This window comes from Lithobates pipiens, unplaced genomic scaffold, assembly GCF_037356315.1.
Source record: "Lithobates pipiens isolate NorthernLeopardFrog02 unplaced genomic scaffold, aLitPip1_a1.2 Scaffold_8, whole genome shotgun sequence".
NCBI classification, from domain to species: domain Eukaryota; kingdom Metazoa; phylum Chordata; class Amphibia; order Anura; family Ranidae; genus Lithobates; species Lithobates pipiens.
This window is the reverse complement of record NW_027507903.1, coordinates 48,153,702-48,179,397: the sequence shown is the minus strand read 5'-3', so window position 1 is coordinate 48,179,397 and position 25,696 is coordinate 48,153,702. Positions and strand designations below refer to the sequence as shown.

Genomic DNA, 25,696 nt, shown 5'->3' with positions numbered 1-25,696 from the left:
CTTTTTTAAAATGTAAGTTTTCCTGAAACTTCCCTCTTAAAATGAATGTGTGTGTTATACACCGATAAATACAGAAATACCTTAGATACACATGGGTTAAGGATAGTAATCCCTACCAAGAAAAATGTAGATATAATAGGAATGGATCTAGAAATATATTGGTTTATAGTGATAAGGTATATGTGTAAATATCTACTATATATATATATATATATATATATATATATAAATAATATGTATATGTTCTAAATTTTAAAGGGAAGAAATAGCAGTACATAGAGTTGAAAATGTAGAAAGGAAATTTTTATCTATTTATCTATTTTGTCAAAACATGAAAATAGTAAAAGAAATATTGTCAACAAAATTGTTGCATGCATGTCCTTGGTGTGAAGTGGAGCGCTTTGAGCCCATTCAAAATGTGCGGTGCAGTTCCTGTGCGATTCACATGCGCTTCATTGTGTGAAGCTTAAAGTTTTGGCTATATAAAAACTGTAAGCATACTTTTCTGAATGTGGTCTTATGGGGGTAGTTTATTGATTTGAGAATATTCTTAAAGAACACATTTGACTTCCTGTGAATGTGAGATTCATCATTGTTTCAGATGAAAGGCCAGGATTTCAGGAAAACCATTTGCCACCCATACAGCTAGGCCCATTCAAGTTCTATACAGTTCAGTATGCTATCACACACTCATAAATGACGGCTCATTTCCATGAAACACTAGGCCATTGTGATAAGACTTTATTGGATTCCAGAAGTAAGCGTGGTATGTGGGTGTTTATAGTTATTATGCATTGTTGGATGATGCACATATTAAAGTTGCATTGACTGACTAAAAGGCTTTATAACAGAGAGATCGCCTATTGCTTTGTAGTGAGTAGAAAGAAAGAAAATGAAAATGCAAAATCTAATGGTGTCGTCAAAGTAGAAATACAGCCGGTGTTCACGAAAACATACAGACAGTGCAAGACAAGTGTAACACTTCAGTTTTCATTTTGGACATGCCGTGATAGGTTAGATTAGAACCTTTCTCATATTTTACTGACTGTGTCATTTCATCTGTCCCTCATCTGTCACCGGGACAAGGTTGGCAGAATTTCACTTTTCACAATAACTAGAAGCCCCTTCTGTCCAAGCCACCCCAATGTGCTTATCAGTCACTTATCTAGTCCATGGCAGCTTTGAATTTTCACCATGCATTACAAATTTTAAAAAAGTGCTTTCTGAGCCCATCAGGGCTGGTGCAAGGATTTTTTGGCACCCTAGGTGAAACCTCATTTTGCCGCCCCCCACTTGGGTCCACCCTGTATCCACCCCCTTTGCCCTGCCCATGTATACCCCACCTTTTAAATGAAGTGCCCGTCAAATGCAGCCTGTCAGGGCCGTCTTTAAGGCAGGGCAAAAGGGGCAGCTGCCCAGGGCCCTGTCATTGTTGTGGGGCCCAAAGCAGCTGCCTCATACTTGCCAACTATCCCAGTTTACATTCCCTTGTCCCTTGAAGTTTTAGTCCTGTGCTGCTACTAATGCTGCCCAGCTCTGCCCTATTGTGTACAGATGACTCACCTGCAGACCAGTGTTTACATGTAAATACTGGCATGCATATGTAAATAGCAGTCACATGCATATGTAAATAGCTGAGGCCAATGGCATTGATATGTAAATAAAGGCAGCATTCATAGGTACATCATGCCCCCCTGCAGTGAAGAGAAGATGTGCTGTAACCTATCGCAACCAGTGAGCAGTATTACTGTACAGTAATCTCTAGCAGCCAATCAAAAAGCAGAAATGTGCTGTAACCTCTAGCAACTAATCAGTGAGCCTTAAGGAGTGCTGTAACCTCTAGCAACCAGTCAGTAAGCAGTAATGATATGCTGTAACCTCTGGCAACCAATCACAATCGCTGCCTGATCTGATACAGTAAACTGATTTTTAGTCTGATTTTTAGTCTAGCTGCTATTTATTTTATGTCTCAGAAGGTGGAGAGCAAAATTGCATGGGGGGTGGGGGCCCTAAGAAAATTTTTGCCCAGGGTCTAATCAATATTAAAGACGGCCTTGCTCACCGTGCCCATCAAATGCAGCTACTCTGCCCATCAAATGCAGCCACTGTGCCCATCAAATGTAGCCACTGTGACCCCCCCCCCCGCTCACTTGCTGTCTGACTGTGTTTTGCTTGCGTCTATCTAGCAAATTTACTCTGTGGTATAACAAGGAAGCTGAGACTTCTGCAGTGTGTAAATGTGCTTTTACTATACAAAGATGCTGTACATACAAAACTATTACTATTATTTATGGTGCGGGAGTGAGCTTTGTTCCAGATGTAGTCCCAGACTTCCTTGCCTCCCCACACCACCTTTCCATGAATCATCCATTCATTGGACTTCCACGTGGGCATCCAAGTTGTCAGTCCTTTAAAAACCGCCCAGCTATCAGTGTAGATAGTGACATGGAAAGAAAGATCCTCCTGTAGAGTCATCACTACAGCTTTCAACTCTGCATACTGACTGGACCCTCCATTTCCGGTCTCCTGCAGGACTGTGTCTGTACTTGGGTTGTAGGGTGCTGCTGTCCATTTACGCCCAGACGAGGCGACTATGGCTGAACCATCAGTGAACCACGCTGACTCCTTCATGTCTTCTGACAGAGACTCAAAGGGTGAAGCCTCTTGAATAAGGGATGACTGCAGCACAGGAATTTCTTCTTCTGGCTGGGTGCTGGTAAAAGTAACAAGCCCTGCAACCGGTTTTGAAATGTCTCTAGCATCCCCAGCTGCAATGCCCCCTCTTTCTTGAAGGTACTACTTCCATTTCATCAGTGTCTGGTCCTGGGCTACAGCTGCCATAGTGGTCAGTCCATTATCTCTCATCCATCCTGCTATTGGCAATGCAGTATGGATGGTGACTGTGTCCTGTAATGGTCTCTACATGCTGAAGTGCTGTGTAGGCCCCAAACAGGTACTTCTCTAGGGGCATGTATCTGTTCTGTGCCCCTGTCAGTTGTTTAGACCAAAAACCAATGGGTATTGCTCTCAGTCCTTTCTTTTCATTTGGTTGCCACAGACCCCAAGATATGGTACCATTCTATCCACTACATCCAGCTGAAATGGTACTCCTTTTCTCAAGGGTCCTAATCCCTGATGCTGCAAAATAGCTTCTTTAGCAGCCAGGAATGAGAACCCATGAGAACTCAGTCTTTTTTCTGGTGACATTATATATATATATATATATATATATATATATATATATATATATATATATATATATATAATATATATAGGCCTCAGAATCAGTCCAAGATGTGGGATGATCTCCAGAACCCCACAAATCCAATGAACTTCTGTGCTTCCTTTTTGGTAGTACGGGGAGACAGTGTCTGGATAGTTTGCACAACTGTCTGGAATTTTCCTCTGTGGCCCAGTCCACATCATTCCCAGGAATTTCACTTCTGTGGCAGGTACTTGGACTTTGTCTCTGTTGATAGCCCACCCTCTGTTCTCCAAGTGCTCTATCAGCAGGTGCAGTGCTTCAGTTATATCTTCTTTTGTCCCAGAGCTCATGATGTCATCAATGTAGTGAAACACAGCGACTTTCAAATTCAGCATACTTAAATCTCGGACAATTAGTCCATGACAAATTTTTGAAGAATGAAGATAGCCTTGCGGAAGGACAGTGAAAGTGTACTGGCGGATGTCCTACACCATAGCAAACTGATCTTGACACTCTGGGTCTATCAAAATTGAAAAGAAAGCATTAGCCAGGTCTATCACAGCATGATATTTTTCCGCATTTCTAGCAATTTTCTCAACAATTGAGATCATATCTGGTACAGCTGACTTCAATGGAGCTGCCACTTTGTTTAGACCTCTGTAATCCACAGTCATTCTATATGTCCCATCAGGTTTTTTTACTGGGAACAACGGAGAAAGGACTTACAGCAGGTCTAAGGATCCCTGCTCTCAACAGTTCTTGAATAGTCTCCCCAATTTCTTTGTGGCCTCCAGGAAGTCTGTACTGCTTGAGACAGTCTTGCTTCCCTGGTGGAGGAATGTAGACAGGGGTCCATTTAGCATGACCTCTGACCACAGCCTTCACTGCCCTTACCAGATACGCTTTATCAGGATACCTGAATGTGAATGTACCTCTTTCAGTCTGAATTGACTGACCTTGAAGTACATCCATCCCAAGAATATTTTCGGGTAACTCTGATACCAAAACATTTGTCATAAATCCTGATCCCTTGCCAATAGACAATTTCACCCGTATCCTAACTGCTGGTGTAGTTTGCCCTCCCAAACCTTCTATATAAATCAATTCTCCTTTGTGATGGGAAGGATTGTCTTGCAAAAGTGTGACTTCAGCTCCACTATCAACTAAAGCCATTACATGTGTAGGAGAAGATGACTTCCCTCACCATACAGTGACAGGTGCATATGGGCATCGGTCTCCTGCTGTCACTGCCCTCACTGCTATGACAGGAGACTCACCTTCCCTTCATAAAGTATAAGGAACCTCCCAATCCCCTTTTCTGAGTCTCTCTAACTCCTCCCCAGGATGAAGGGATTTGATTTGGGTTCATGTTCCGTTTTGGGAATTGGTTTGGGGCTAACAGGATGGGTCTGTTCTGTTTCCCCTAAGTCTAGGATGTTATCTTCACTAGGAGTAGTGTTTCTAACCCTGACAGTTTTCCTTACTAAATGTTTCCACCTCTTCAGCATTTCAGCAGTAGAAATGCCATCTATCTCATCTTTAGGTACTCCTGTCTTTAATAGGTTTACCCACATTTGTTTCCTAGAAATAACTAGCCTGCTTTTCTCTTCACCTCCTGTCTTCTCTACCCCATTCCCTTTCTTCTCTGTTCTTTTCTGTTTGTATTCTTCCTGTCTGGCCTTGACCTTATCTACTGTCCTGCCAGGTTTTGTTTTAGTCTCCTCTAGCTCCCCCAACTGCCTTAAAAGGGTTGTGGCTTCATGAATCTTACTGTTTAATCCCAGGCCTCCCAACAAGGACAATAATGGAGCCCTGAGATTAAATGGTGCAGACTTCATCAGCTTAGAGCGCAGAGCTGTAAAGGGTTCCATATCTGGACCCATCCATTCTGGAAACATATTTAATCCGCTCATACAACCCATCTCACGTAACCTGGAAATACCCTCTCCTATTAATCTCCAGGAGTAGGTATTTTCCAGGTCAGTAGGACTAGCTTACAGTGGTGTGAAAAAGTGTTTGCCCCCTTCCTCATTTCCTGTTCCTTTGCATGTTTGTCACACTTAAGTGTTTCGGAACATCAAACCAATTTAAACAATAGTCAAGGACAACACAAGTAAACACAAAATGCAATTTGTAAATGAAGGTGTTTATTATTAAAGGTGAAAAAAAATCCAAACCATCATGGCCCTGTGTGAAAAAGTGATTGCCCCCTAAACCTAATAACTGGTTAGGCCACCCTTAGCAGCAACAACTGCAACCAAGCGTTTGCGATAACGTGCAATGAGGCTTTTACAGCGTCCTGGAGGAATTTTGGCCCACTCATCTTTGCAGAATTGTCCTAATTCAGTTACATTAGAGGGTTTTCGAGCATGAACGGCCTTTTTAAGGTCATACCACAACATCTCAATAGGATTCAGGTCAGGACTTTGGCTAGGCCACTCCAAAGTCTTCATTTTGTTTTTCTTCAGCCATTCGGTGGTGGACTTGCTGGTGTGTTTAGGATCATTGTCCTGCTGCAGAACCCAAGTTCATTTCAGCTTGAGTACACGAACAGATGGTCGGACATTCTCCTTCAGGATCTCTTGGTAGACAGCAGAATTCATAGTTCCTTTTATCACGGCAAGTCTTCCAGGTCCTGAAGCAGCAAAACAGCCCCAGACCATCACACTACCACCACCATATTTTACTGTTGGTATAATGTTCTTTTTATGAAATGCAGTGTTCCTTCTACGCCAGATATACTTGGACACACACCTTCCAAAGAGTTCCACTTTTGTCTCATCGGTCCACAGAATGTTGTCCCAAAAGTCTTGGGGATCATCAAGATGTGTTGTGGAGAAATTGAGACGAGCTTTGATGTTCTTTTTGCTCAGCAGTGGTTTTCTCCTTGGAACTCTGCCATGCAGGCCATTTTTGCCCAGTCTTTTCCTGATGGTGGAGGCATGAACTCTGACCTTAACTGAGGCAAGTGAGGCCTGCAGTTCCTTGGACGTTGTTGTGGGGACTTTTGTGACCTCTTGGATGAGTCGTCGCTGCGCTCTTGGGGTAATTTTGGGTGGCCGGCCACTCCTGGGAAGGTTCACCACTGTTCCATGTCTTCGCCATTTGTGGATAATGGCTCTCACTGTGGTTCGCTGGATTCCCAAAGCTTTGGAAATGGCTTTATAACCCTTTCCAGACTGATAGATCTCAATTACTTTCTTTCTCAATTGTTCCTGAATTTCTTTGGGTCTCGGCATGATGTGTAGCTTTTAAGGATCTTCTGGTGGACCTTACTGTGTCAAGCAGCTCCTATTTAAGTGATGCCTTGATTGTGAACAGGTGTGGCAATAATCAGGCCTGGGTGTGGCTAGAGAAATTGAACTCAGGTGTGGACAACCACAGTTATAGTATGTTTTAACAAGGGGGGCAATCACTTTTTCACACAGGGCCATGATGGTTTGGATTTTTTTTCACCTTTAATAATAAACACCTTCATTTACAAATTGCATTTTGTGTTTACTTGTGTTGTCCTTGACTATTGTTTAAATTGGTTTGATGTTCCGAAACACTTAAGTGTGACAAACATGCAAAGGAACAGGAAATGAGGAAGGGGGCAAACACTTTTTCACACCACTGTATACGTAGAATATTCCATCTCTCACGAGGTCTAACAGTGAAAAATTCATGCTAAACTCTCGAGCTTTTCGCATTGCCTGACACAATTGTGGATCATGGGTTAACACTGCTTCCTTACCTGACAAAACAACACTGTCTGCCCCTTCATCCCATAAGCGTAGGAGCCAACTCACTAGGAGCTCCCCAGACCTTTGTATTGTTTTGCCAGCTCATGGAGTTCAGTTTGTGTAAACTCCCATACTCCTTCAAATTCAACATCTCTATGGTTGCAATAATGCACCATCCCCATCTGCCATATCCTCTCTATCATGTTGCCATTTCCTATGCTTAGTAATGAGACGTCTGGCATACTTTTTTCTTTTGCACTAGCAGATCATCATGCGAAATATCAAACTCTATCTCCTCATCCTCATTATCATTTGAGGAGAGCACATCCTCACAATCACAATTTTGGGATGTGACAATGGCACGTACCCTGGCTTTACTAACAGGTTTACGACCCTTCCTTTTCCTTAAGGCATTCATTGAATTGGTCATGAGGGCTGCACACCGATCTTGCAAATCATCAGCCCGACTAGCGGTTGAACGTACACACTCTGAAGCAACTACTAGCTGGTTTTTTAATGCCTTAACTTCTGCCTCTGCCTTCTCCCTTCTATGTGATTCGGTGTAAATAGCATGAAGAAAATACCAGCCCTCTGTGAACACTGTCCTCTTCTCTTTTTTACTTAAAGCGGGACTGTACTGGGGAAAAAAAATATTAAAAGCCAGCAGCTATAAATACTACAGCTGCTGACTTTTAATAAATGGACACTCACCTGTCCCGGGGTCCAGCGATGCCGGCATCCAAGGCCGATCGATTTCTCGGCTGCTGACGCCACCATTCTAGGTGAGGGAATCAGGAAGTGAAGCGAATCGGCTTCACTTCCCGGTTCCCTACTGCGCATGCGCAAGCCGCGTAGCGCGATAGGAATTGTCTGCGCTGTCTCTGGGACCCGTGTGTGTCCCAGCAGACAGCGCGGCAGGACAGGAAGAGGCATACTCCCACGGGAGTCTATGCCCAGAAGTGGGTGTAAATACCTGTCTTTGACAGGTATCTCCACCCCCCTCCCCCCTGAAAGGTGCCAATTGTGACACCGGAGGGGGGGAGGGTTCCGATCAGCGGAAGTTCCACTTTAGGGTGGAACCCCGCTTTAAAGCCAACCCCTTAAGGCTAAAATCTACAAAATGATCTCAGATTTTATCACCCCAAGTCAGGTTCAAGGGAGAAGCATACTGCACAAATTCTTTAGCAAGAGGCTCCCACTCATTGTCTCTGGCCCAGATAGGTAAGCTGCACACTTCCTCCTAGCCATCAAAACCCTCTGCAGGCTTGCTTTTCCTAAACAGCTTATGCAGTATTTTATCTAGCACAAGCTACACAACACACTACAGAAAAACAGGTCTGCTTCATTTGAATTATAGCACAGATCGCGAAAAGAGGCCCCAAATGTTTTGCTTGCGTCTATCTAGCAAGGTTCTCTGTGGTATAACAAGGAAGCTGAGACTTCTGCAGTGTGTAAATGTGCTTTTACTATATAAAGATGCTGTACATACAAAACTATTACAATCTTAGGAATACAATACAAGACTGAAAGATATCTATAACAAGCAAAATGTCTAGCAAATGCAGCCTATGGTCTATAACAGTACAAATACACTTAAAGGTTACTTATCTTCTGTTACTGTATGTTTGTGATCTCCATTGGCAATGATGCTTCTTGGACACCAGGCAAAAATCTTGTATCATGAGTGGCTTCTGATCCTCAAAGCATGATGATGTGTGTAGCTTATTCCTGAATCCCCCTTTTATGTCAGGCTGTTTACCATAGTTACCCAAACAACAAAACATACCTATTTACTGTAGCTATAGAAACAATGGACTGTTGAAAACTGTCAATTGAATACAACAATGGCATCTACCCATTGTCTACTCAAACCAAACCTGACCGTAATCTAACAGTCATTCTTTCAGCAGTTTGAGAGCTACAAGAATCTCAAACAAGTAATGTCTTATTTGTTTACTGTAGCTATAGAGACAATAGCCTGTTGAAAACTGTCAGTTGAATAAAACAATGTTATCTACGTACCTATTGTATGAAACAGCATTTGTTTGAGAGATCTACTCAAACCAAAAAACTGACAGTAATCTGTCCAACTCACTATTGTAATATTGTCCCGTGTATCTTATGTCTGATTAATATAAAAAAAAAATCATATTTTTAACAAACTCAACACAGACTGCCACTTACCCCATCTTGGTGGGGGGTAGCTGTGGGACAGGCATTTGATGGGTGCTGGTGAGGCTGCATTTGATGGGCGCTGGTGAGGCTGCATTGATGGCACAGTGGATGCATTTGATGGGCACAATGGCTGCATTTAATGGCACAGTGAGGCAATTGATGTTTTTTTTTTTCAGAATTTTTAAGTTTGTCCCCCCCCCCCCCAAAGAAAATTTGAGCACCAGCTGCCACTGCACACTTGGAATGGTTTAATGAGCAACACAGCTCTGAGCACATTTCTGTGGTACCTGGCACCACGTCACTTTATTGGCTTCCCCACATGAAGGGGGAAATTGGCCTGGTTGTTGGTAGGTTGTTTATTTCTGCACAAGTAAGTTTGTGGCTGAACCAGGCTGAGGGGGGAAAAAGTTAAGTATGTGTGCTCAGTTCCTGGGATTTTTGGATCCAGCCTACTCACCATTAATATAAATATGAGAGAAGGCTGGGTTCAGAGCCTTTTGCCTGCTCTTAAATCTACATGCTGTGAAGGAGGACTGCTGCACTATGCAGTCTGTCAGAGGCACCAGGGATACTGAAATCAACCAGTACCTGAAGAATGCCAACATGGGCTACTACCTTCCAGAGGTATGCCTGGCCAGCCAGTCTTTTGTAATTAGGGCTAGGAAATGAACTCTGTTCACACTGAACCGTATTACTAAAAAGCATTACCAAAAGAACCTGGGTCTGTAAAGAATGTAGTTGCCAGGAGTAACCAAGTACTACTAGTTCAAGACACAAAGCAACCAGTTGTTAGGCATGGCACCTGGTATAGGTGACAGGTTGTCTGGGAACAAGCCAGAGAAGACTTGCCCAGAGACCCGGCATGTTGGCCAATACCCTTCATAACGGTATCCGTTTGTGCAGAAATGCACGCACATGCAATGGAAATAAATGGGCGCGCGCTACCTGTGCTAGCCTTTAAAAAAATGCTTGATGTTCACAGACACTGCTGACTGGTCTTCAGCTTCCTACTTCCTGTTACCCTATTGCTATTGCTTCTGAACACTCGTTATGGACCCCGCTTGCTCTAGGACACCTCTTGTCGCTCTCCTGTCTCCCGTCCTGTGTATGAACCCGGCTTGTCTGGCAACATCTCTAATCTGCCTTCTACTGACCTCCGGCTCTCTGACCTTGGCTACGATCCCTTACTACGCCTCCTGTCTTGTCCTGTCTACTGTGATCTGCCCGAGATGCCCTCCCACTGTACGTGGCTGCCTGCAGTACTTACCTGTCATTCAAGCCTGTGATACTTACCTGCTGTGACCAGCCTTCTACACTTACCTGCTGCACCTGCTTCATGCTGTGTAAAGTCTGCACAACCACCAGTTCTCCTGGATCCTTCCACTCCTCTCATCTGGTATCCATCTGCAGGGAGTTCACCACATTAGTATCTCCCATCTGTGGCACAGCCAGGCAATCCCTGCTGCTTTGGGCTTAGTGTTCCCTGTTTCCACTTTCAAGGACACCAAGCACTCAGTCGCAAGGAGAGCCCTCTCAGCATTTCAACTTCAGGACTAGGGACGTGACACAGGTCCTCCAATAGCAAGGGGGACAATGTCTGGCTCCCTCCCTAGCGGTCGGTTTCCAGTAGCAGCGGGAACTGAACCCGCATCATGGAGATCTATGGCCTGGTTGGTCACAAGGTATGGAAGTGAAGGAGATAATGAGTGCATGCATGAAGTCTGCACAGTCTCCAACTGGTCCGTGGCATTATTAAACGTGCTCCATGCAAACAGAACCCCCATGTGCAGCACAAGTTGACCCCGCTCACTGCCTGGCATAGCCCAAGAACCCCTGTGGGCCTGCAACTTGGAGTAATTGAGAAGGATATGCCGCTGCCTGCTCTGTGTGTAGTAAATAACCTTGCACCAAATTTAATATTTTAATATGATAAATAAGTTTCTCCCCAACTGTAGAGAATCTATTGTGCAAAACGTGGATAGGGGCGCTAATATTATAGATGTGCTTATACCAACGTATGATTAGACAATGAAAAAAATCTAAAATGCAATGATCCATAAAATTCTGTGCAATAACCATAAATCTCATGAGATATGATTAACAGTGAATAAATGCCTAAATCAAAAAGTTCATAATCTTCAGTGCAATGACCATACAACTTGTAATATATTCATACAGAAAGTGTAGATTCCCCCACCACTTAAAGTGGTTGTAAACCCTTACAAACCACTTTGACCTACAGGTAAGCCTAGATTAAGGCTTACCTGTAGGGCCAAGAAATATCTCCTAAACCTACACGGTTTAGGAGATATTTACCCGAAGACAGCCACCGCTGTCTACGGGCAGATCGTGGCGATATGCTGCAAGTGTCGGCTCCCGTGCGCATGGGCGGGAGTGACGTCATCGCGGTTTCGGCGAATCACAGCACTGGAGCAGCGAGACCTGGAAGTCGCTCCGGGATACATGGCAGCGGCAAAGAGGAAGACGGAGGACCGCTTCGGGGGCTTCGTTCTCAGGTAAGTTATTCATAATGAGCTAGTATGCTATGCATACTAGCTCATTATGCCTTTGCCTTACAGGGTGTGTTTTTTATCTTTTATTTTTTTTGCCTTTACTTCCTCTTTAATAAAATGTTGGAATCACACCCAATGTGCTCAAGTAATAAAACCTGCTCGCCATAACCTCTTTACCTAAAAAGAACATCTAAATGCGCTTGGGTATGCAATCTTGCAACCTGGTGTTGAATCAGGAAATTTCCAGACTGTGCTCTCCTCTCCACCACAGTTTGACATATGGGATGAGAAAACCAAGGCACCACCAATGGCATAATTCTATTCTTATTTTAAAATGAGGATAAAACATAAATTGGCTTGCTTACATTTATTTGTGCCTGAATCCCGCACTAGGAACAATTTTCATATGGGTTGTAAGGAAGCCGCACTCTGCCCTTGGAGTCGGCGTGCGTTCCCACATGGTGCCTGAAATAACAAGGAAGCTGAGTACTATCCTGCATCCACCAATATTGAAAAAAATGCCCTAGTTTCTACAGAAATTGGATTGCAAATATTCTGCACATGTTCTATACAGATGTGCTAACTCCTCTTATCATTGCCTGCGTGAGTCATAATGTACAGTGCAATGATATCTGAAAATCTGATTTTGTGAAGCAATCTGTGTATAGTAACAATAATTGCATTATACAAAGCATAATTATTTATTAACATAAAAACAATGTGTTTAGTGGACTAAACCATAAAAACATTTAGCTTTCACTGTTGATGCATATACATTTGTACTATTACTGGTTCCCGTGGGTTACTGTAAATCATAGCTTGGTTTCTAGTCTTATAAAATGTAGGCCCAAGGTGTTTACATCTGACCTGTCAAGCAAAAATTGAAACCATGAAGATAAATTAACTGTACATTCTTCTACGTTGCCTCACACAAGGTATACCAAATCTTGTGATGGACTTGAAACAAAGATTCCAACCACCCTTTGAACATCTATGTGCATTAGATGCTACATTTAGATCTCAAGAAATCCTCCCAAACAGGTTACACAGCATTTTCTTTAGAGTCTCTGAGAACCTGCCGTCCAGAGGTTGTTTCTGGTGATCCTAGCAGAATAAGTTAAGAAAAAAAAAGAATGTGGGCAATAGGTTGAAATAAGAAGGTGTTGTAATAATAATCCAAGTTTGCACCTCAATATTCAGATCTAGGCTTGTGCAATTCGTTTTGTAACGAATCAAAATTCAGCCGAATTTTGCATCTTTCGGACATTCGGATGCATCCGAATGTCCGAATAAAAAAATAACGAATAACAACAAATACGAAAGAAATATAACAAATGAATTCGAATGAATTTGACATGATTCGGTAATTCTTTAAAGTTCTAATGAAACAAAAGGTCAGCGCAAGTAAATCTTAGGCCGCGTACACACGGGCGGACTGTCTGTCCAACTTAGTCCGCTCAAACACATTTCAGCGGACAGTCCGCTCGTGTGTGGGCTTCAGTGGACAGTCTGGCGGACTAAGTCTTTCGGAATTTCCGTAATATTGTCCGTCCAACTTTGGTTTCAGCGGACAGTCCGCTCGTGAGTAGGCAAGTTGGACGGACTAAGTATGGCGCATGCTCAGAAAGGATTTACACGGCCGAAGGTTGCATTGCAGTGTATTGGACGTCGTATTTCTAGTCCCGTCGTACGTGCTGTACACGTCATTGCGCAAGCTTTCAACGGACTGTCTGTTCATCGTGTGTGGTCAAGTCCGTTCATTCAAAAGTAGGACAGACTGTCTGTCGGATTGTCTGACGGACTTAGTTGGCCAGACAGTCCGCCCGTGTGTACGCGGCTTTATAGTCCAATCAGCTAATTAATTTTGTGCCGGAGGCTGGATTACTGGCAAAGTACATTCCTGAGAACTGAGTTAGAAGGGTGTTGTATTGTATTTGAGCCGAGAAGAAGAGATGTTGTCATTGTGTGTGTTAAAAGATTCAATAAACAAACGACTTTCCAAACTACGAATCATTATCACAAATGTCTATACATACATAAATAGCGAATTTCAACGAATACGAACGAATGAATTCGACACTTTACGAATAATAACGAATTATCCGAAAACGTATTAACGTAACATAATGAATATAACAGAACGAAATTATGTATTTTACGAATGACAACGAACCGAAACTAAACAAAATTTTCCATTGTGCACAAGTCTATTCAGATCCCATTTTCAAGAATGACAAAAGAAATGCAGAATTTATTTTATTTTGTATTTGGACAGAGTGTGTAAGTGTCATGTACCTGATAGGAGGCTGAGATGACAAGGTTGGCCTTTCTTGTATCTCCAGCCCAGGCCCCACTGAAGGTGGAACGGATGGTGCCGAGGGACAGGAGGAACATGAGTGCCGGGCAGGTGTAGAGCTTGCAGTAGGAGATACAGGCTGGAACAGTCTGGCTGGACATCAGGTCAGGAACTGCAACCGTACAGGATGAGCCAGCTAAGGTTAAAGGAGCACTCTGCATACAGTGCAGGTTCAGAGCATGAGGCCGGTCAGAGCTTCCAGCAGACTAAAGACAGGGACATGCTGTAATGATTGAAGCTGATATGGCTGAGAGCCTTAGCAGGCACTCAGAGGTAACGTGGAGCCAAATCAGAAACAGAAGGAAAGTCAAAGGTCGTCAAAGTGTAGTCAAAATTAGCAGAAAAAAGGAACTGCGCTAAAAAAATGTGACCACACAATATTATACCCAAAAACTGGTAAACGTGTTACCAAAATTGATCCAAAAATATTAATTGTGAATTAGTGCTGCAACTAATTATGAATTCATACTGCAACAATACAAAACATACCAAAAAAGAATTGTATCATAAACTAAATAGAGTGACATATTTATAAACAGTCCAAATGAATGATGGTTCCAAAAGTTATGAATATCAGAAAAAAGTCTTTATATATCCGTGATTATTTTATAAAGTGACTTCCACATGAACTGATATGTGAAAAAGAAAGAGCCTCCACCACATGAACACACTGCCGCTTACCGGAACCCCGTGGTCCCTTATTACAGGGGACCACACTGCGCGGATGGCTATAACCCCAGCCTGGGATAATAATGGCACACAGGAACCTCCTTAGCTTCTATGGATAGGTCACAACTTGCAGCCGACTGATACCAGGAAATATCCACAACTCAAAGGGTAATCCACGCGATCAAATGTATGGCAGGTAACCCAAAAAGCAAGTAGACTCACATAGCGTAAAAACCCTTAAACATTTATTAAGTAAAATTAGCCAAATCAACACTTAGAATAGAAGAAAAAACAGTCAGCATAACGCGAGCTGGCCGGCCTTGCAAACAGCCCGTAGCTTCCCGGGACTTAGGCGTATAGCGGTGACGTCAGTACGTCGCTCCTCCTCCCTACGCATTTCGTCATCAACAGGATGTCGTCACAGGGCTTCCATAGAAGCTAAGGAGGTTCCTGTGTGCCATTATTACCCCAGGCTGGGGTTATAGCCATCCGCACAGTGTGGTCCCCTGTAATAAGGGACCACGGGGTTCAGGTAAGCGGCAGTGTGTTCATGTGGTGGAGGCTCTTTCTTTTTCACATATCAGTTCGTGTGGAAGTCACTTTATAAAATAATCACGGATATATAAAGACTTTTTTCTGATATTTATTTATTGACTTTTTTACTAATTAACTTTTTAACTATTAACTAACTTTAACTATTAACTTTTGGAACTATCATTCATTTGGACTGTTAAATGAATATGTCACTTTATTGAATTTATGATACAATTCTTTTTTGGTATGTTTTGTATTGTTGCAGTATGAATTCATAATTAGTTGCAGCACCAATTCACAATTAATATTTTTGGATCAATTTTGGTAACACGTTTACCAGTTTTTGGGTATAATATTACGTGGTCACGTTTTTTTAGCGCAGCTCCTTTTTTCTGTATATTTATGTTGGTGTAGTATAACATCTTGAGCAGCAGCTTGTGTTCTTTAAGATAGCGCAGTATATTTTTTTTACACTAGTCAAAATTAGCGCCATGGTCAGGAATGGGTAGGCAGAAGAGCAATCGGGATCCAAACTCAGGTAAGTAGCAAGCTGAGTCAGCAATGGAGGTAAAACTCAGGTTACAAGCAGAACACAGCAACAGATGAAGACCAGTCAGCACAGAACATGGTCATCAGCCTCCTTTAAATAGCCTGTGTGGTGTCAACGGGAATTGTGCACATATTTTTTATTGCTGTTGGTGTCCCAGCTAGACAGATTCACCCTCGCTATTTGTGCTGTAGGCAATTGTGACTAGGACTGAAAGTGAGGGAAAAGCTAAAATATTGAGCTGCCACCACAACCTGGAATAGAGGGGAAATCTAGTTCTGGTGACAACTGTGTGAGAGGAGAGGATACATCCTTTTGAAGAGATTCTGCTCATTTCCTGTGTCTATAGGGCAGGAAATAAAGGGAAATCTCTTAAACGGAACAAAGAAGGCATAAATATGCCATGGGTTTTAATGATTTTTTGCTCTGTCTTTTGATATATTTTAACCTCTACAACAATTTAGGGTGTTTCTAAGCAGGCGGCAATGTGTTAAACTCATACCAATGCAAACAGGCTTCTGTTCATTTTCTGGGTAGTTTGGCAAAATAGCTATTGAATCCATAACTCATGGAAGGCAATATGGACTACAAATTCTTGTGCTTCCTTTTGGGCTTCTAGAGAACAACTACAGCAGCTAAACACAAACAAATGACATGGTAAGCCCATCAAATGTCTGAGAAACATGTTGCTTTTAAAAACAGGGGGGATGTGTACAGTGGTGGGGGTATTTGGCATTTTATGTGACTTTGAGGGCAACCTAAGAGGCGGTTCACACAGGGGTGACTCAGATCCGACTTCAGGTCACCCCTAATCGCCTCAGGTCGGACAACCTGTAAAAACATGTAAATGAATGAGACCCGTCTTAATGCACACTACTGAAGTCGCTGCAACTTCAGAAAAGGTTCCTGTACTACTTCAATCCGACTTGTAGGCGACTGGTACCCATTGATTTCAATGGAGATCGCCTCCAAGTCGGATCTCCGTCTATACGGAGGCGACTCTGACAAAATTATCAGCTCGCAAGAGGGAACTCCACGCCAAATTTATTTTAAAAAATTGCCGTGGGTTCCCCCTCCGAGAGCATACCAGGCCCTTAGGTCTGGTATGGATTCTAAGGAGAACCCCCTATGTGGAAAAAACGGCATGGGGGTCCCCTCCAGATCCATACCAGACCCTTATCCGAGCATGCTACCTGGCCAGCCAGGAAAAAGGGTGGGGACAAGCGAGCGGCCCCCCCACCCTTCTGAGCCGTACCAGGCCGCGTGCCCTCAACATGGGGGGTGCGGCGACTTATATAGGGACATTGCCGGATGATGTCCCCGCCCATTATGATGTCACAGTCCCAGAGGATGCTTATTAAAGGGGGCTCACGGATTCCGATAAGTCCCCCGCCCGCAGACCCCGACAACCAACGGCCAGGGTTGTCGGGAAGAGGCCCTTGTCCTCATCAACATGGGGACAAGGTGCTTTGGGGTGGGGGGACGCGCGGCCCCCCTTCCCCAAGGCACCCCCCATGTTGAGGGCACGCGGCCTGGTACGGCTCAGGAGGGGGGGCGCTCGCTCGTCCCCACCCCCTTTCCCCTGGCCAGCCGGGTAGCGTGCTCGGATAATGGTCTGGTATGGATCTGGGGGGGACCCCCACGCCATTTTTTTTTAGTGTAGGGGGTTCCCTTTAGAATCCATACCAGACCTAAGGGCCTGGTATGCTCTCGGAGGGGGAACCCACGCCGTTTTTTTTTTTTTTCGCGTGGAGTTCCCCATTGAGAGCTCATTCTCTGATTGGCAACGGCAAAAGTCACCTGGCCTGGGGCGACTTAAAGTCGTGTTGTAAGTTGCCCCAAGGCGTGTTGAAGTCGTGTCCAAGTTGCCTCCAAAAGTCATGTTGAAATTCATGTTGCCCCTGTGTGAACCGACCCTAAGTGTAGTGCCCAGACTTTCACCATCTTTGCACCCACTATGCACCCACTATGCCTCACAACCCACTACATATTGAAGGATGTCAGCTATCTTTGGCCTTGGAAGTCCTCATTAGACTAGACAAGGCCAGAGACCTTGCTACATAAGAAAGATGCAGATCCTTCCATTTGCAACTTTGTGGAGTCCCTTGATGCTGTACACAGAATCACTAAGGACAATTTCTGTGACTCCCAGCAGTGACACTGTACATTGCCAGTTTGTGTACATTTTGTGCCGTATATCAACTTTTTTTTTTTTTTTACTATCTTTGTAAAAACCCTAGGCAACCTCCCCAAAAAATACTTTCCTGGTGTCAGTTTAGCAAGCAGTATTAACCATGAAATGATCTCCTTCAAATAAAAATTGTACTTCAACAGGGTCAGTAGGCAAAAGGGCTGTTTTCTTAGTGGTTGTAAGGATAGCAAGCTAAAAGCAGAAATGAACTTCAGGGTATGCATCTGTCATGGTAACTAAAACTTTTTTGGTCAGCTGTATTACCACATATACACGGCAGCACTGACAAGCCTGCAAGGTGAGGCAGAAGATTTTATTGGGGGGGGGGGGGGGGGGGGGTAGGAGAGCGGGTGTGATGATAGAAAGCTATGCCAGGAATTAGCTAGGTTGGTGCAAAGAGCCTTGGCTGCATGCAGAAGCTAATTGGTCTAAGCTGCCCGGGGGTGTGGAAGACTTCTGATATTCAAGCCTAGTTCAGGTAGTCACCCTATTGCCTATGGACAGGCAGATACATTTGTCGGTTACATGCACCAGGCTCCAGCCACTGGTCCATCTTAGACACCTAGTTGACCATGAGGTCTTTCTACTCATTGACCATCTTGGAAAAGCCCTTCCTGTGAGTAGTAGCCTGGGTCAGGCTTGCTCGGTGCTGCCTGAATAATGTGTGCAAGTCCTCTGTTAGATGACCACTGCTAGTGGTAGTGCTAACTGCAAAGGGTAAAAAAGGCATTCCTACTGCCATTGGTCAAGACTTTGTACAGTTTGACTATTTTGGGTATTGTAGCCTTGATCTAAGAGGGTGACGGAAGGCAGGAGTTTTCTCCAAAAAATGAGACTAACCTCAAATTAGAGGCAGAAGGCCCTTAAAGGTGTTGCCACGGCACAAGGTTTTTTTTTTTACTTCATGCATCCTGAGTACAGCAGCCCCTCTAACACTTACCTGAGCCCCCTCTTGATCCAGCGATGTCCATGAGAACTTTGCCTTTCTGGGAACTCGCACTCCTGATTGGGTTTTGGCAGCAGCAGAAGCTACCGGCTCCTGCTGCTGTCAATCATAGCCAATCAGGAGACGAGGGGGGTAGTGCCGAGCTGTGGCTCCATGTGTAACTGAACAAACAGAGCCATGGCTCAGGAGCACACCTGTCTGGGTGCCCCTACAGCAAGCTGCTTGCTGTGGGGGCACTCGGCAGCAGGGAGGAGCCAGGAGAGCTGGCATGGGACCTGAGAAAAGGAGGATCGGGGCTGCTCTATGCAAAACCACTGCACAGAGCAGGTGAGTGTAACATGTTTGTTATTTAAAACAAAATAAAAAATAAAAGCCTTTATCATCGGTTTAAAGTAATCTCAAAAAAAAAAAATGAAAGTTTGAAACTTTATTGTTTGTTTTTAATGTATCTTGTTTCATGTATATATTTTTATGTATGTATTTTTTTTTTTCTTTTTATAACAATTTATTCTCTTAAGTGCTCATGTACACTGCAACTCAAAGAATCTCAAAGAAGCTGCTCCTACACGCTTTTGAGCTTTTTGAGCTCTCATTTTTTCTGCCTGGAAACTCCCCTCCATGTTAGCCAATGTGTCCATGCACACTTTTCAGGAGTTTACAGGCATATGCTCTTACAGGCAAAAAAACCTCACCAAACTCAGTTTTTGAGAGAAGCTTTCGAGCACAAAAGACACATAAGTGCCCAAAAAAAGTGTGCGAAGAAAGCGTAAAAGCTCAAAGAAGCTGGAAAATGCACAAAAACAAGATAAAATTAGCTGAGGGGAGGGTTTGTGAAAGAAAACGCTTGCGCTCAGAAAAGCTCAAAGAAGCTCAATAAAAATGTGCAAAAGAACACTAAAAAGCCCAAGCTTCTGGCAGAAAAATTAAAGCTCAAATGCTGCTTTTTTTGAGCTGCAGTGTGTATCAGCCCCAATTGTTGGATTGCACCAGGGGTGAATGCTAACAAGCCAAGGGTTCAAGCCTTCCCACTGTGGCTTTGGAGTTCTAGATGGTATTGAAAATGAGGTAGAGGGGTGTCACTGGAAAAAAAAACTCAATAGAATAGACTAAGGAGGAGAAGGTAGAGCAATCACAGGTCAATTCGTTTCAGTATAACTCTCACAAATCGGAAACACAAGGGGAATACAAAGACACTGAATTTCAAAAGAGCCAACTTCCCTAAACTACGATCCTTACTAGAAGATATTAAATGGGATAAAATCTTAGGTACAAAGAACACAGAGGAAAAATGGGTATGCTTAAGAACATATTAAATAAGGGTATTAGTCAGTGCATCCCAATGGGAAATAAATTTGAAAGAGATAATAAAAGTACTGGGTGGCTTAACTCCAACATAAGAATGCAAATAAAAGCAAAAGAGAAAGCCTTAAAAAAATACAAGGATAATGGATCATCATCAGCATTCCAACTTGACAAAGAATGCAACAAGAAATGTAATGGTGCAATCAGGGCAGCTGAGTTAGAACACGAAAGGCACATAGTAGAGAAGAGTAAAAAAAAAATCCAGAGAAATTCTTTAAGTACATAAATAGTAAGAAAGGGAAGACAGATCATATTGGTCCCATAAAGAATGATGACTGGAATCTGGTTACTAAGGATGGAGAGATGGCGAAGCTATTGTATTTATTCTTCTCCTCTGTCTTCATGAGGGAATCGAGGGGGTGGGCTTCAGTAACCAAAACTGTAATGTTTATCCTCATGACACGTCACAGGAAGTACCCTAATGGCTAACAGAGGACAGACTTAGAAATACAAACTTAACATTAATAAGTCACCGGGGGCCAGATGGCTTGCATCCGATGGTCCTTAACCACTTCCCACCCGGCCAATGCACATATACGGCCGGGTGGGAGCCATCTACTTCTGATAGGACGTTCAGGAACGTCCATCAGAAGGAGCGGGATCGCGCGCGCGTGCCCGCGCAGCGGCGCGATCCCGATGCGCCCGTGTCACCCGGACACGGCGCATCTCAGATCGGCAGGAGGGCTCTCTGATTGGCCCTCCTGATCACATGACGGCCGTGTCCAATCACGGGCGTCATGTGATGTAAACAAACAGCCGGTTGCTAGGCAATCGGCTCCTCCTCTCCTCACACAGAAGTCATCGCTGAGGAGAGGAGAGCAGATTGCTGCAGCCGGCTGATGATCAGTGAGTATGAGCTGTTTTTTACAGTTTTTTACTCACTGATCACCAGTCTAGTGTAATACACAACACAGCACACAGTATAAACACAGTCCCCACATATGTCCCCAAAACATACATGTCCCCAAATAATAAAAACACATGTCCCTAATAATAAAAACATGTCCCCCACATATGTCCCACTAAAATCACATGTTCCAATGATTATCTGCACGCGTATATACGTGTATATACGTGATCACCTGCACACATATGTACATGATCATTTGCGTACATATGTCCGTGATCACACAAACCAATTATTATACAACGGAATTTTTTTTACCAAAAACATGTAGCAGAATACATTTTGGCTTAAATTTATGACAAAATTTGATTTTATTGGATTTCTTTTAAAATAGAAAAAAGAAAATATTGTTTTTTTTCCAAATTTCCGCTTTTTTGCGCTTATATCGCAAAAAATAAAAAACTGAGTCGTGAATAAATACCACCAAAATAAAGCTCTATTTGTGCGAACAAAATGATAAAAATGTCATTTGGGTACAGTGTAGCATGACCGCGCAATTGTCACTGAAAGCGCTAGAGCGATGAAAGCTGAAAATTGGGCTGGGAAGGAAGGCGGCGATAGTGCCCTGTATTGTAGTGGTTAAAGACCATTGTTCCTAATTTTTACAAACAGTCTATTGACTGTAATGGTACCAGATGATTGGAGAAAAGCCAATGTAGCACCAATATTTAAAAAAGGGCCAAGATACATCCCTGGAAATTACAGACCAGTTTGCTTAACATCAATAGTATGTAAGCTCTTGGAGGGGTAGATGAGGGAATATACACAATATTTTAGTAATGACGACGGTATCATTAGCAGTAATCAGCATGGATTCATGGAGAATCGTTCTTGCCAAACAAATCTATTAACCTTTGCATTTGATACAGTTCCCCATAAAAGTTTACTGTACAAATTAAGGTCCGTTGGCATGGACCATAGGGTGAGTACATGGATTGAAAGATGGTTACAAGGGCGAGTTCAGAGGGTGGTGATAAATGGAAAATACTCTGAATGGTCCGTGATGGAAAGTGGGGTCCCCCAGGTTTCTGTCCTGGAATCCTATTTAATTTATTCATAAACAACCTGGAGGATGGGATAACCAGCTCAATCTCTGTATTTGCAGACAATACTAAGCTAACCAGGGACATAACTTCTCTGCAGGATGTGGAAACCTTGCAAGAAAATCTGAACAGGTTAATGGGGTGGGCAACTACATGGCAATTGAGGTTTAATAGAAAAATTTAAAATAATGCATTTGGGTTGCAAAAAATATGAATGCAATCTACTCACTGGGGGGGGGGGGGGGAGAACCTCTGGGGAATCTAGGATGAAAAATTACCTTTTCCATCCTAGCATGTCATTGCTGACAGGCTCAGCAATGACATGCAATGCCAAGCTACTGCAAGCAAAGCAAACAGAATATTGGCATGCATTAAAAAGGGGATCAACTCCAGAGATAAAATGATAATTCTCCCGATCTACAAGACTCTGGTCCGGCTGCACCTGGAGTATGCCATCCAGCTCTGGGCACCAGTCCTTAGGAAGGATGTGCTGGAACTGGAGAAAGTTCAAAGAAGGGCAACAAAACGAATAAAGGTACTGGAGGATATTAGATATGAGGAAAGGTTACGAGCACTGAACTTATTCTCTCTGGAGAAGAGACACTTGAGAGGGGATATGATTTCAATGTACAAATACCGTACTGTTGTCCCCACAATAAGGATAAAACTTTTCCGCATAAGGGAATTTAATAAGGATGTGGAATTCTCTTCCACAGGCGGTGGTTTCAGCAGGGGTGTACTCACTTTTGTTGCCAGCGGTTTAGACATTAATGGTTGTGTGTTGAGTTATTTTGAGGGGACATCAAATGTACACTGTTATACAAGCTGTACACTCACTATTTTACATTGTAGCCAAGTGTCATTTCTTCAGTATTGAAAAGTTGAAAAAGATAGAATAAAATATTTACAAAAATGTGAGGGGTGTACTCACTTTTGTGAGATACTGCATGTAAGTGACCCATGGTGGGGTCACTCCTATTTGCCTCCAAATTTTAATATTTTCATATTTAATGTAGTGTTTTAAAGTTTTAGTGAGTTTGTAATGTTTTTGTTTATGGAAGTAAAATAGGAGGAAGGCTACAGTGTGTCAATGGAGGAAAAGAATACATTTGTTTTATAAAAATGCTACAATTTAAAAAGGTAGCTTTATCTCAGGGCAAAAGGCCAGACAAGGAGAAATATATACTGTGTGTGTGTGTGTGTGTGTGTGTGTGTGTGTGTGTGTTGGATCATGTAATAAGGGCCGGATCACACTGCAGGCGAGGCGAGGCGACTCCGACTTGCCTCGCCGCGACCTGCAGCGGCCTCGGCGGCGACTTGCAAATGTCTTCTGTATAGAAGTCAATGCAAGTCGCCCCGAGGTCGCCCAAAAGTAGTACAGGAACCTTTTTTCTGAGTCGGAGCGACTCGAGTCGCTCCTCTCAGAACGGTTCCATTGTACAGAACGGGGGCGACTTGCGAGAGCGAGGCGAGGCGAGTCGTGTCGCCTCGCATCGCCCGCTGTGTGAACCGGCTCTAATTGGTAAACTGCAACATATTACCATTTTGGTTTTGGGATTAAATTCTGCTTTAATTTATAAATCAGGAAAAGTGAGTTCCTACTTCATAAGACATTAGCCAACAACAACAACCTGACAAATGACATATCTTTTATACTGCATCTTTCACAAAATTATTACTGTTTATATTTTTTAAATCAATGTAGAAACACTTTTATGTGGGCAAAAAGAATTCTTCATCCAGATTTTGAGAAGGTCATATACATTTGTACCATTTGTAGCAGGACTCATAGAAGCCAGGCCAATAATATGAAGATGAAACCCTTTTAACCACTTTCAGACCGGACCAATTTGCTGGTCAAAGACCAGACCACTTTTTGCGATTCGGCACTGCGTCGCTTTAACTGACAATTGCGCGGTCGTGCGACGTGGCTCCCAAACAAAATTGACGTCCTTTTTTTCCCACAAATAGAGCTTTCTTTTGGTGGTATTTGATCACCCCTGCGGTTTTTATTTTTTGCGCTATAAACAAAAATAGAGCGACAATTTTGAAAAAAAACGCATTATTTTTTACTTTTTGTTATAATAAATATCCCCCAAAAATATATAAAAAAACATTTTTTTCCCTCAATTTAGGCCGATACGTATTCTTCTACATATTTTTGGTAAAAAAAATCGCAATAAGCGATTATTGATTGGTTTGCGCAAAAGTTATAGCGTTTACAAAATAGGGATAGTTTTATAGCATTTTTATTAATAATTTTTTATTATTTTTTTTTTTACTAGTAATGGCGGCGATCCGCGATTTTTATTGTGACTGCGACATTGTCGGGGACCCATCGGACATTTTTGACACATTTGTGGGACCATTGTCATTTATACAGTAATCACTGCTATATAAATGCAGTGATTCCTGTGTAAATGACACTGGCAGTGAAAGGGTTAACCTGTGGGTGGCAGTGTAGGGGTTAAGTGTTCCTAGGGGTGTGTTACTAACTGTGGGGGGGGTTGGGCTTTCATTTAGTGTACACTGATCTCTGCTCCAATCACATGGAGCAGAGATCAGCGTCACTAGTTGCTAGGCAGAATGGGAAAATGTTGTTTATACAGCATTTCCTCCATTCGGCCGCTCCGTGAGACGATCGCGGGGATGCCCGCGGCGATCGAGTCCGCGGGTCCCGCGACCGGACTCACGGGGGTCCCGACCAGCGCGGGAGCGGGCCGCCGGCGGCGCGCTCCCGATGGCACGGCGGCAACGAATATTGGACGTACATGTACGCCAATATGCCTGCCCGTGCCATTCTGTCGACGTACATCGTCGTGCTCTGGTCGGGAAGTGGTTAACCATAAGACCCTTTTCACACTGGGGCATTTTTCAGGCGTTTTTCATGCGCTTTAGCGTTAAAAAAAGCACTTGAAAGGAGCCGCAACTGCAATCCCAATGTAAAAACCCGAGTGCTTTCACACCGAGATTGCTTTCACACTGGGGCGTTTTCAGGTGCTTTAGCATTAAAAAAAGCGCCTGAAAGAAGCTGCAACTGCAATCCCAATGTAAAAGCCCGAGTGCTTTCACACTGAGGCGCTGCGCTGACAGGGCGTAAAAAAAAAAGTCCTGCAAGCAGCTTCTTTGCAGCGCTTTTGGAGCGGTGAATATAACGCTCCTAAAGCGCCCCTTCCCATTGAAATCAATGGGAAGCGCCTGTAAAACGCCTGAAAAACGCTATTGGCAGCAGCGTTTTGTGGATGCTTTTAACCCTTTATTTGGCCACTAGCAGGGGTTAAAAGCGCCCCAATAACGCTCGAAAAACGCTGGTAAAGCGCTGCTAGTTTAAGCGGCGCTTTACGAGCATTTTTCGGGCGTTGACATTGTGAAAGGGCTCTTAAAGCACTTGGGCTTTCACATTGGGACTGCAGATGAGGCTTCTTTCAAGCGCTTTACAGGCGCTTTTTTTAACGCTAAAGCGCCTGAAAAACGCCTGAAAAACGCCCCAGTGTGAAAGGGGTCTAATAAATTCAAAGCATCC

At 43.4% G+C, this 25,696-nt stretch overlaps 1 protein-coding gene across 2 annotated transcripts in view; it reads left to right on the top strand.

Annotated features, from left to right (window-relative positions):
• FES (FES proto-oncogene, tyrosine kinase) overlaps positions 1 to 25,696 on the top strand; it is a 292,890-nt gene that overhangs the window by 70,713 nt on the left and 196,481 nt on the right. The window lies entirely within an intron of this gene.